The 13802-nt window shown below is 43.7% G+C and overlaps 1 protein-coding gene across 1 annotated transcript in view; it reads left to right on the forward strand.

Annotated features, from left to right (window-relative positions):
* The window catches only part of LOC137347306 (forkhead box protein O3-like), a 213964-nt gene that overhangs the window by 134644 nt on the left and 65518 nt on the right, over positions 1-13802 (forward strand). The gene's annotated exons all lie outside the window — the stretch shown is intronic.

A 13802-nucleotide genomic window follows, 5' to 3' on the forward strand; every position in this document is an offset into this window, starting at 1 on the left:
TGTATTTTTCCTGGTGTTAGACCATAAATGGCTAGTTTTGAACTTGCAACCTCTGGGTTGCGAGTCCGAGTTACAGAACCGGTATGCCATCGTACCCAGAGGGGAGGCAGGATTCCCATCCCCACATACAGTTAATCCTGCTTGAAAAGATATATTGCTCCTTGTGATAAATAATTAAAGTGAAATTCAATGGGATGAATGATCCGAGGAGATAGGGGTTGATAATACAAAGGTGCTTCAGGACTGTCATCCACAGGGTGTATACAGGTTAAGTCCTGGCTCAGCTCCAGCTGAGTGTCAGATTTCTCAAGCACTGCAGCAATGCTTCAACTGGAATCTGATCACCCGTGTTGTAAATGGCACTTCACTGCATCGTAGACAGATGTTGCAACATAGCACCAGGACCAGGAATTTCTGGTAGCCGCAAGGCTTTGGTGCAGTGCCAGGGTATGAGCTAAAGCCAATGGTTGCGTGTGTAAAACTGCGGTCAGATACTTGTCTGTTGAGTGCCATTCCGTGGCATTTTAAAATTATAGACCAAACCAGGGTAATACTTTACATCGCCTGACGTGCATGCCCATGAATTCTGCCAACAGTTATTTTTAAGACTAATGTTGAATCTTCTTCCTGTTTCCCTGTTGGCATAGTTTGAATTTGTTTTATTGCTTTTTTAAAAAGGGTAGTTTAAACAAAGCAAAGAGACTATTTTGAAGCACTTAAGATTTTGTTTATAAAATGGTATGTATCCCGAATTTACATTTCATCTTTGCTCACGGGCTGTAGTGATCTCTGTATAATTCCTTTTTTTATTTCATGCAGTTGATCTCACGTGGTCGGGAATTGGGATAATTTTGATGTTGTGCAGTGGTGCAGAGTGGGTAATTGTGAATTGGCCACCTGTTTTATATCTTCACATTGACTCCTCATTGGCTCCCAGTCAAAGCAATTTTAAAATTCTCATCCTTGTTTTCAAATCCTTCCATGATCTCGCCCCTTCCTATCTCTGTAACCTCCCCCAGCCCCACAACCCTCCAAGACATCTGCACTCCTCTAATTCTGGCCTCTTGAGCATCCCTGATTTTAATCGCTCCACCATTGGTGGCTGTGCCTTCAGTTGCCTAGGCCCTAAACTCTGGAATTCCCTCCCTAATCCTCTCTGACTTTTTGCCTCTCTTTCATCCTTTAAGACACTCCTTAAAACCTGTCTCTTTGGTCAAGCATTTGGTCATCTGCCCTAATATTGCCTTATGTGATTCAGTGTCAAATTTTGCTTTATAATGCTCCTCTGACGCGCACAGGGACAATTTATTACATTCAAGGTGCTATATAAATATTAAGTGTTGTTGTTTTCGCCATTTTTGGTTTCATTGGCTTTAATTAAACTAAATCAGTAGAAATGCACGACGGACAGCTGGCAGAGTCAAAATACCCTGGGGGAGGCGAGACCAAGTGTAGTCTTCAAGTGAAGCAGAGATAACTAGTCAGACACACAGATGTAATTCAGTCCCCTTTGTAAAGATATCCATTCTGTTCTTATTTTTTCTGCAATGCTTCATTGGTGATATAATTTCTAATGTAATAGCAATATGCCAACAAACTGGAAGCAGAGAAGGGGAGTTGGTTGGAGCATAAGAATTTCTCCCCAGTTTAGGACAAGGGGTCAGGAGATGCAAAGCTGTCGTGCTGCAGCCTATCAGTGAATGGAGGGTATAATTACAATGTGCTGTGTTTACACAGGCAGTTTCCATTCTAAAATGAATATAGGAATTTAAAATGGGAAAATGTTGACACGAAAGTGCGATAAAAATGTGACAACTAGAAGTAACATATTGGCCTTATTTTTTTAGAATACTTTGATGTGATCTTATTATTTGTGATGAACTAGCTAACCTGAGAGATTTCGGAGATGAGGGGCTGAATTTTACTGGCCCCTCTACGCCGCGGTTTGTGGTGCGGGGGCCGGTAACATTCTGCGGGGAGGGGCCCGCCTCGATATCGAGAAGGGCCCGCCGCGCAGTACCGGTGGTATGGGGAGATCGGTGCGGCACCCCCCCCCCCCCCACTGCCTGGCTGCGGGCCCTTCATCTTCATATGCAGATTTCCAATAAATGTATGCAAATAACTTACCTGCCATTCCACGCCGATTTTACGGCCTGCGTGCACCTTCGGAATGACACGCGGAATTCTGAAGGTGAGAACCTGGTGGGGAAGGGGGAGGAATAGAATTTTCAGGATGGGAGGGGTGGAGGAGTGGGGATATCAATTTCTATTGGATGTGGGGATGGTGGGAAGGGGTTGAAGGTTGGGGGGGAAAGTTCGGGTATTTGAAAAATCAATTGATGGTCATTTCAGGCAATGAAATGACCATGGGACAGGGGTTGGGAAGGGCCTTCATCATTTATTTTTATACTTAATAAAAATCAATTATATTTTCCGTTTAAAAATTAGAATTATTTGTAAGGGCTTAAAACCCTTTAAAAATGGTGCCTATTAACCTTTGTGTGGTACCTTATCGAATGCCTTTTGGAAATCCAGGTATACTATACTGGTTCCCCTTTTTCTACCCTACTAGTTACATGCTCAAAAAACTCTAATAAATTTATCAAACAGGATTTCCCTTTAGTAAAATCATGTTGACTTGTTCTAATCATGCTATGCTTTGTTAAGACTTCCTTAATGATAGATTCCAGCATTTTCCCAATGACTGATGTTAGGCTAACTCGCCTGCAGTTCCCTGTTTTCTCTCTCTCCCCTTTCTTGAAAAGCGGTGTAACATTTGCCAACTTCCAATCTGATGGGACTGTTCCCGAATCTATGGAATTTTGGAAAAGGATAGCTAGCACATCCATTATCTCTGCAGCTATCTCTCTTAGAACCCTAGGCAACTTTAGAACGCTGAAGACAGACACAAAATATTTGTTCAATGTCTCTGCCATTTCCTCATTCCCCATGATAATTTCTCCTGTCTCTGCTTCAAAGGGACCAATGTTTATATACTTATAAAAGCTGCTACAATCTGTTTTTACATTACTGGCTAGTTTACTCATTCTGGTTTTTCCTTTTTTATCAACTTTTTGGTGGCCCTTTGCTATTTTCTAAACACTGCCAATCCTCAGACTCGTTACTCTTTTTTGCAACATTGTAAGCCTCTTCTTTTAATCTAATACTATCCTTAACTTCCTGGTTGAGCCATGGATGGGGCATTCTTGCTGACTTTTTGTTTTTCAAATGAATGTATTTTTGTTGAACATTTTGTATTGTTTCTTTAACTGTTTCCCACTGTTCATTTATCACCATACCTTTTAGTCTATTTACCTGATTTACCTTAGCCAATTCGTCCCTCATACCTATGTAACTGGCTTTGTTTAAGTTTAGGATTCTTGTTTGTGATTGGAGTATGTCACTGTCGAATTTAACATAGAATTCATTGGTATTATGATCACTATTTCCCAGTGTATCTTTTACTGTGACATTACTAATTAACCCTGCTTCATTAGATCTAAGAGAACATTATCCCTAGTCGGTTCCACAATGTCTTGCTCCAAGAAACTGTCCCGAAAACATTCTACAAATTCATCTACTAGACCACCCTTGCCAATTGCATTGTCCCAGTCTATATGAAGATTATGGTTCCCCCACAATTATTAATTGCCTTTGTTACAAGCTCCACTAATTTCTTGTTTAATACTCTGCCCAATGGTATAACTACTGTAAGGGGGCCTATATACTACTCCCAACAATAATTTTTGATTCTTGCTATTCCTAATTTCTACCCATACCGATTCTACCTCATGATCTTCATTAACTTACTTATCTGCCTAAAGATGTTGTTAGTCTCCCACTTCTAAGAAGGATCTGCTCTTCAATGAGTAATCTTCTTGGGATCTTCCAGGGCCAAATTCCATTTTGAACAGATAACAGGAGAATACCTGATTTCTTCAAGATTGTAGAAGGCAGCTTTTGAAAGGCAATATTTGAAAATTAGATTTTCTCAGAGATTTGTTCATCTTAGAGAAAATTCATTCTACATTTTTCCTTTAAAAGAAGTGCATTATCCCCACGCAATTCTCTTCAATGTCACCTGCTGGAGAGCGCATGAACAGATATGAGAATCTTCGTAGGTGAAAGTATGGAGTCAGCTATTTCAGCCTTTACCTGCTTGCATTCATTTTGAGAAAAGAGCATCAGGAGGCAGAGCTCATGATTATAACCCTGACAAGGAGGACCCTTGGGACATGGTGAAAGCAGTGCCTGGTGAAATCCAGCCTGACCCTTAGGTCAGATTGTGCTTCCAAATCTGTCTATCGTCATATGGATCACAACTAGAGTTGCCAGGATTGGCCTGGAGTCTCCAGGAATTGAAGATTAATCTCCAGGATGCTGCTAGGAGCAACCCAGGAGAGCAGAATTTATTTCTTCCATTTTCTTTGAACACTTCTGTGTATTAGTTACACAAATATTGGAGATGAGAAAAAGGCTGTTTGGCTGACAGTCAAGAATCATCCAATCGGTTAATGAGGAGTCTTTTCGCTTTCCTATTGGCAGGAGACAGCAGAGTCCTGTGAGGGTGAGCATGTTGAGCGACCAATGGTGGGAGTGTGGGGGCAGGGCAGTTAGAGGTCAGAGGTCATGTGATGAAACCTCCAGGAATATGTCCAAGTTGGAAACCCAAGTCACACTTTATATCATCGTCACAGCGATGTAAGTAAGCCTTCCATTTAGCTCAACATGCCCATACTATTGAGGAAGTCTGAAATCAATTGATGTGGATGCTATGCTTATAGTAAGCATTCTTCTGGTAGTATTTGATGGTTTATTAAACAGCAGCTGCAAGTAATTGTCAGAAAGGGCCATGTGCGCTGTCTACAGTAAATTTTGTATTTCACTTATATATACAATAGACATTATAACACTCAACGTTCTCACTAAAATTCCACTCAAGTGTAATGATGGGTGTGTGAAATCTTCATATTATGTCCACTTGACCTGTGAAAAATACCAAATAATATATTTTAACCTTCCAGATTTGAGTTGTGTCTGAATAGTTTTTCAAAAATCTGTCGTTAGGGTGATATACGGGTAATTGAAAAGTCTAGTATAGCAACGGGAGTGATGAATTGAGAGTAACAGACAAAAAGTATATCTCACAACATTGAAACCTAGTGTGTGAATTTTCCTTTAGCACATCGGTACAACGAGCATTCTCAATGATAACATTGGATGTTGCTTCTTCAAATGGGTGGTAGAAAGTTACAAGGTCATGTTGATAAAGAGTTGTATGAATTTGGTAAATTGAAATAAAAAGATGCATTTTCAAAATCAGCTCACAGTTTCACAAATGCGCCTCTATTCACTCATGCTTGTCAAATGTCAGCCTTGCTATATACTCATATTGCTTTGCAACAGAGGTAAATGCAGAAAATGCACCTCTGTTTCTGTGAAAATGTAGCTCACAGACAGTGTCTTGGGCTGTAGTAATACTTAATAGCAGAATACAGCTGGGAACCTCAATATGCCTGCCGTGATATGCAAATATCTGTCTGACAGATAACCTCAACCGACCTGCCATGCAAAGGAACAGTTTAGTTTTTTTTTAAATCAGGAACTCATATATTTTTAACTCATTCTGTTGCAGACCTGCTGTTCAGTTAAATGGAAAATGCAAGTAGTCTTGTGGATGTAAACTAGGATGGATCTTCAGCTTGTATCAATCACTTGATAGCCGAGCATGGGGTTTTTTTTGTGTGTGTGCAGGGGTGAGGGGGGGGTGTGACTGAGTGGGTGTGAGTGTGGATGTGAGTGAATGTGTCTGTGTGAGGGTGTGTGTTGGAGTGTCTGGCCAGAGGGTATGTTTTTTTCATGGGATGTGGGTGTTGCTGGTTAAGTCAGCATTTATTGCCCATCCCTCATTGCCCTTGAGAAGGTGGTGGTGAGCTGCCTTCTTGAACCGCTGCAGTCCATGTGGGGTAGTGCTGTTAGGAAGGGAGTTCCAGGATTTTGACCCAGCGTCAGTGAAGGAACAACGATATAGTTCCAAGTCAGGATGGTGTGTGGCTTGGAGATGGTGTTCTCATGCAACTGCTGCCCTTGTCTTTCTAGGTGGTAGAGGTCGTAAAGGCCTGCTACCCGACCTAAACCCGACGGGACCCGACGACATGTGTCAGGTTCGGGTCGCACTTCCGGGTCTGGCATTTGGGCTCGGGTCGGGTCGGACACGCTCTATCACAGGTAAGTGGCTCCACTATTAGTTTAATTTTTGGAGTCGAAAGGTGGTTTTGTTACAGTTATTTTAAGCTTGTGAAGATCAGCAACAAAGTGAAAAACGGAAGGTAAGTTAACTGATGGTCGGGTCAGGCGCAGGAAAAAATGGAAGAACTTGGGTTGGATCGGGCTCGGGTTGGATGTGGTTCTGTTGGGCTCGGATCGAGTTTTTTTTGGCAGACCCAAGCAGGCCTTTAAGAAGTTGTGGGTTTAGAAGGTGCTGTTGAAGAAACCTTGGTGAGTTGCTGCAGTGCATCTTGTAGATGGTACACACTGCTGCCACTGTGTGTCGGTGGTGGAGGGAGTGAATGTTGAAGGTGGTGGATGGGGTGCCAATCAAGCGGGCTGCTTTGTCCTGGATGGTTAGATTAGATTAGAGATACAGCACTGAAACAGGCCCTTCGGCCCACCGAGTCTGTGCCGAACATCAACCACCCATTTATACTAATCCTACACTAATCCCATATTCCTACCAAACATCCCCACCTGTCCCTATATTTCCCTACCACCTACCTATACTAGTGACAATTTATAATGGCCAATTTACCTATCAACCTGCAAGTCTTTTGGCTTGTGGGAGGAAACCGGAGCACCCGGAGAAAACCCACGCAGACACAGGGAGAACTTGCAAACTCCACACAGGCAGTACCCGGAATCGAACCCGGGTCCCTGGAGCTGTGAGGCTGTGGTGCTAACCACTGCGCCACTGTGCCGCCCAATGTGTCAAGCTTCTTGAGTGTTGTTGGAGCTGCACCCATCCGGGCAACTGGAGAGTATTCCATCACACTCCTGACTTGTGCCTTGTAGATGGTGACAGGCTTTGGGGAGTCAGGAGGTGAGTTATTCGCCGCAAAGTTCCCAGCCTCTGACCTGCTCTTGTAGCCACGGTATATGGCCGGTCCAGTAAAGTTTCTGGTAACCCCCAGGATGTTGATGGTGGGGGATTCAGTGATGTTAATGCCATTGAATGTCAAGAGGGGATGGTTGGATTCTCTCTTGCTGGAGATCATCATTGCCTGGAACTTGGGTGGCGTGAATGTAACTTGACACTTATCAGCCCAAGCCTGAGGGTTGTCCAGGTCTTGCTGCACATAGACCTGGATTGCTTCAGTGTTTGAGGTGTCGCGAATGGTGCTGAACATTATGCAATCAGCAGTGAATATCCCCACTTCGGACCTTACGACGGAGGGAAGGTCATTGGTGAAGCAACTGAAGATGGTTAGGTCTAGGACAGTACCCTGAAGAACTCCTGCAGTGATGTCCTGGGACTGAGATGATTGACCTCCAACAACCATCTTCCTTTGTGCTAGGTATGACTCCAACCAGCAGAGGGCTTTCCCCCTGATTCCCATTGACTCCAGTTTTGCTAGGGCTCCTTGATGCCATACTCAGTCAAATGCTTGATGTCAAGGGCAGTCATTCTCACCTCACCTCTGGAGTTCAGCTCTTTTGTCCATGCTTGGACCAAGGCTGTAATGAGGTCAGGAGCTGAGCGGTCCTGGCAGAACCCAAATTGAGCATCAGTAAGCAGTTCATTGCTGTGTAAGTGCCGCTTGATAGCACTATCGACAACACCTTCCATCACTTTGCTGATGATCGTGAGTAGACTGATGGAGCGCTACTTGACTGGGTTGGAATTGTCCTGCTTTTTGTGCGCGGGACATACCTGAGCAATTGTTGGGGAGATGCAAGTGTTGTAGCTGTACTGGAACAACTTGGCGAGGGGCTCAGCCAGTTCTGGAGCACAAGTCTTCAGTACTATTGCCAGAATATTGTCTGGGTCAATAGCCTTTGCAGTATCCAGTGCCTGCAACCATTTCTTGATATCATATGGAGTGAATTGGATTGGCTGATGACTGGCATCTGTGATGCTGGGGACTTCAGGAGGAGGCCGAGATGGATCATCAACACATCACTTCTGGCTGAAGATGGATGCAACGCTTCAGCCTTGTCTTTTGCACTGATGCGCTGGGCTCCCCCATCGTTGAGGATGGGGATATTTATGGAGACCTCCCCTCCTGTTAGTTGTTTAATTGTCCACCACAATTCACAACTGCATGTGGCAGGACTGCAGAGTTTAGACTGGTTGACACCTCACTTTTAGGTATGCCTGGTGCTTAGTTGCAGTTTAGAGATACAGCACTGAAACAGGCCCTTCGGCCCACCGAGTCTGTGCCGACAATCAACCACCCATTTATACTATTCCTACACTAATCCCATATTCCTACCACATCCCCACCTGTCCCTATATATTTTTCCTACCACCAACCGATACTAGGGGCAATTTATAATGGCCAATTTACCTATCAGCATGCAAGTCTTTTGGCATGTGGGAGGAAACCGGAGCACCCGGAGGAACCCCAAGCAGTCCCAGGGAGAACTTGCAAACTCCACACAGGCAGTACCCAGAATTGAACCCGGGTTGCTGGAGCTGTGAGGCTGCAGTGCTAAACACTGCGCCACGGTGCTGCTCCTGGCACGCCCACCTGCATTCGTCATTGAAACATTGTATGTGTGTGTTGGTGTGAGTGCGTGAATGTGTGTGTTGATGTGAATGTGTGTGTTGATGTGAGGATGTGAATGTGTGTGTTGATGTGAGGATGTGAATGTGTGTGTTGATGTGAGGATGGGTATGTGTGTGTTGATGTGAGGATGTGAATGTGTGTGTTGATGTGAGGATGTGAATGTGTGTGTTGATGTGAGGATGGGTATGTGTGTGTTGATGTGAGTGTGTGAATGTGTGTGTTGATGTGAGGATGTGAATGTGTGTGGTGATGTGAGGATGGGTATGTGTGTGTTGATGTGAGGATGTGAATGTGTGTGTTGATGTGAGTGTGTGAATGTGTGTGTTGATGTGAGGATGTGAATGTGTGTGTTGATGTGAGTGTGTGAATGTGTGTGTTGATGTGAGGATGTGAATGTGTGTGGTGATGTGAGGATGGGTATGTGTGTGTTGATGTGAGTGTGTGAATATGTGTGTTGATGTGAGGATGTGAATGTGTGTGTTGATGTGAGTGTGTGAATGTGTGTGTTGATGTGAGGATGTGAATGTGTGTGTTGATGTGAGGATGTGAATGTGTGTGTTGATGTGAGGATGTGAATGTGTGTGTTGATGTGAGTGTGTGAATGTGTGTGTTGATGTGAGGATGTGAATGTGTGTGTTGATGTGAGGATGGGTATGTGTGTGTTGATGTGAGTGTGTGAATGTGTGTGTTGATGTGAGGATGTGAATGTGTGTGTTGATGTGAGGATGTGAATGTGTGTGTTGATGTGAGTGTGTGAATGTGTGTGTTGATGTGAATGTGTGTGTTGATGTGAGGATGGGTATGTGTGTGTTGATGTGAGGATGGGTATGTGTGTGTTGATGTGAGTATGTGAATGTGTGTGTTGATGTGAATGTGTGAATGTGTGTGTTGATATGAGGATGTGAATGTGTGTGTTGATGTGAGGATGTGAATGTGTGTGGTGATGTGAGGATGGGTATGTGTGTGTTGATGTGAGTGTGTGAATGTGTGTGTTGATATGAGGATGTGAATGTGTGTTGATGTGAGGATGTGAATGTGTGTGTTGATGTGAGGATGGGTATGTGTGTGTTGATGTGAGGATGGGTATGTGTGTGTTGATGTGAGTGTGTGAATGTGTGTGTTGATGTAAGGATGGGTATGTGTGTGTTGATGTGAGGATGGGTATGTGTGTGTTGATGTGAGTGTGTGAATGTGTGTGTTGATGTGAGGATGTGAATGTGTGTGTTGATGTGAGTGTGTGAATGTGTGTGTTGATGTGAGGATGTGAATGTGTGTGTTGATGTGAGTGTGTGAATGTGTGTGTTGATTTGAGGCTGGGTATGTGTGTGTTGATGTGAGGTGAATGTGTGTGTTGATGTGAGGTGAATGTGTGTGTTGGTGTGAGGATGGGTATGTGTGTGTTGATGTGAGGATGGGTATGTGTGTGTTGATGTGAGGATGGGTATGTGTGTGTTGATGTGAGTGTGTGAATGTGTGTGTTGATGTGAGGATGTGAATGTGTGTGTTGATGTGAGTGTGTGAATGTGTGTGTTGATGTGAGTGTGTGAATGTGTGTGTTGATGTAAGGATGGGTATGTGTGTGTTGATGTGAGGATGGGTATGTGTGTGTTGATGTGAGTGTGTGAATGTGTGTGTTGATGTGAGGATGTGAATGTGTGTGTTGATGTGAGTGTGTGAATGTGTGTGTTGATGTGAGGATGTGAATGTGTGTGTTGATGTGAGGATGTGAATGTGTGTGTTGATGTGAGTGTGTGAATGTGTGTGTTGATGTGAGGATGTGAATGTGTGTGTTGATGTGAGGATGGGTATGTGTGTGTTGATGTGAGGAAGGGTATGTGTGTGTTGATGTGAGGATGGGTATGTGTGTGTTGATGTGAGTGTGTGAATGTGTGTGTTGATGTGAATGTGTGAATGTGTGTGTTGATATGAGGATGTGAATGTGTGTGTTGATGTGAGGATGTGAATGTGTGTGGTGATGTGAGGATGGGTATGTGTGTGTTGATGTGAGTGTGTGAATGTGTGTGTTGATATGAGGATGTGAATGTGTGTGTTGATGTGAGGATGTGAATGTGTGTGTTGATGTGAGGATGGGTATGTGTGTGTTGATGTGAGGATGGGTATGTGTGTGTTGATGTGAGGATGGGTATGTGTGTGTTGATGTGAGTGTGTGAATGTGTGTGTTGATGTAAGGATGGGTATGTGTGTGTTGATGTGAGGATGGGTATGTGTGTGTGATGTGAGTGTGTGAATGTGTGTGTTGATGTGAGGATGTGAATGTGTGTGTTGATGTGAGTGTGTGAATGTGTGTGTTGATGTGAGGATGTGAATGTGTGTGTTGATGTGAGTGTGTGAATGTGTGTGTTGATTTGAGGCTGGGTATGTGTGTGTTGATGTGAGGTGAATGTGTGTGTTGATGTGAGGTGAATGTGTGTGTTGGTGTGAGGATGGGTATGTGTGTGTTGATGTGAGGATGGGTATGTGTGTGTTGATGTGAGGATGGGTATGTGTGTGTTGATGTGAGTGTGTGAATGTGTGTGTTGATGTGAGGATGTGAATGTGTGTGTTGATGTGAGTGTGTGAATGTGTGTGTTGATGTGAGTGTGTGAATGTGTGTGTTGATGTAAGGATGGGTATGTGTGTGTTGATGTGAGTGTGTGAATGTGTGTGTTGATGTGAGTGTGTGAATGTGTGTGTTGATGTGAGGATGTGAATGTGTGTGTTGATGTGAGTGTGTGAATGTGTGTGTTGATGTGAGGATGTTAATGTGTGTGTTGATGTGAGGATGTGAATGTGTGTGTTGACGTGAGTGTGTGAATGTGTGTGTTGATTTGAGGCTGGGTATGTGTGTGTTGATGTGAGGTGAATGTGTGTGTTGTGTGAGGTGAATGTGTGTGTTGGTGTGAGGATGGGTATGTGTGTGTTGATGTGAGGATGGGTATGTGTGTGTTGATGTGAGTGTGTGAATGTGTGTGTTGATTTGAGGATGGGTATGTGTCTGTTGATGTGAGTGTGTGAATGTGTGTGTTGATTTGAGGATGGGTATGTGTCTGTTGATGTGAGTGTGTGAATGTGTGTGTTGATTTGAGGATGGGTATGTGTCTGTTGATGTGAGTGTGTGAATGTGTGTGTTGATGTGAGTGTGTGAATGTGTGTGTTGATGTGAGGATGGGTATGTGTGTGTTGATGTGTGTGTGTGAATGTGTGTGTTGATGTGAGGATGTGAATGTGTGTGTTGATGTGAGTGTGTGAATGTGTGTGTTGATTTGAGGATGGGTATGTGTCTGTTGATGTGAGTGTGTGAATGTGTGTGTTGATGTGAGTGTGTGAATGTGTGTGTGTTGATGTGAGGATGGGTATGTGTGTGTTGATGTGTGTGTGTGAATGTGTGTGTTGATGTGAGGATGTGAATGTGTGTGTTGATGTGAGTGTGTGAATGTGTGAGTTGATGTGAATGTGTGTGTTGATGTGAGTGTGTGAATGTGTGTGTTGATGTGAGGATGTGAATGTGTGTGTTGATGTGAGTGTGTGAATGTGTGTGTTGATGTGAGGATGTGAATGTGTGTGTTGATGTGAGGATGTGAATGTGTGTGTTGATGTGAGGATGGGTATGTGTGTGTTGATGTGAGGATGGGTATGTGTGTGTTGATGTGAGTGTGTGAATGTGTGTGTTGATGTGAATGTGTGTGTTGATATGAGGATGTAAATGTGTGTGTTGATGTGAGGATGGGTATGTGTGTGTTGATGTGAGTGTGTGAATGTGTGTGTTGATGTGAATGTGTGAATGTGTGTGTTGATATGAGGATGTGAATGTGTGTGTTGATGTGAGGATGGGTATGTGTGTGTTGATGTGAGTGTGTGAATGTGTGTGTTGATGTGAATGTGTGAATGTGTGTGTTGATATGAGGATGTGAATGTGTGTGTTGATGTGAGGATGGATATGTGTGTGTTGATGTGAGTGTGTGAATGTGTGTGTTGATGTGAATGTGTGAATGTGTGTGTTGATATGAGGATGTGAATGTGTGTGTTGATGTGAGGATGGGTACGTGTGTGTTGATGTGAGGATGTGAATGTGTGTGTTGATGTGAGGATGGGTATGTGTGTGTTGATGTGAGTGTGTGAATGTGTGTGTTGATGTGAATGTGTGAATGTGTGTCTTGATATGAGGATGTGAATGTGTGTGTTGATGTGAGGATGGGTACGTGTGTGTTGATATGAGGATGTGAATGTGTGTGTTGATGTGAGGATGGGCATGTGTGTGTTGATGTGAGTGTGTGAATGTGTGTGTTGATGTGAATGTGTGAATGTGTGTGTTGATATGAGGATGTGAATGTGTGTGTTGATGTGAGGATGGGTATGTGTGTGTTGATGTGAGGATGGGTATGTGTGTGTAGCTGTGAGGATGGGTATGTGTGTGTTGATGTGAGGATGTGAATGTGTGTGTTGATGTGAGGATGGGTACGTGTGTGTTGATGTGAGGATGGGTATGTGTGTGTAGTTGTGAGGATGGGTATGTGTGTGTTGATGTGAGGATGGGTATGTGTGTGTTGATGTGAGGATGGGTATGTGTGTGTTGATGTGAGGATGGGTATGTGTGTGTTGATGTGAGTGTGTGAATGTGTGTGTTGATGTAAGGATGGGTATGTGTGTGTTGATGTGAGGATGGGTATGTGTGTGTTGATGTGAGTGTGTGAATGTGTGTGTTGATGTGAGGATGTGAATGTGTGTGTTGATGTGAGTGTGTGAATGTGTGTGTTGATGTGAGGATGTGAATGTGTGTGTTGATGTGAGTGTGTGAATGTGTGTGTTGATGTGAGGATGTGAATGTGTGTGTTGATGTGAGTGTGTGAATGTGTGTGTTGATTTGAGGCTGGGTATGTGTGTGTTGATGTGAGGTGAATGTGTGTGTTGATGTGAGGTGAATGTGTGTGTTGGTGTGAGGATGGGTATGTGTGTGTTGATGTGAGGATGGGTATGTGTGTGTTGATGTGAGTGTGTGAATGTGTGTGTTGATGTAAG

This window comes from Heterodontus francisci, chromosome 31 (assembly GCF_036365525.1).
Source record: "Heterodontus francisci isolate sHetFra1 chromosome 31, sHetFra1.hap1, whole genome shotgun sequence".
NCBI classification, from domain to species: domain Eukaryota; kingdom Metazoa; phylum Chordata; class Chondrichthyes; order Heterodontiformes; family Heterodontidae; genus Heterodontus; species Heterodontus francisci.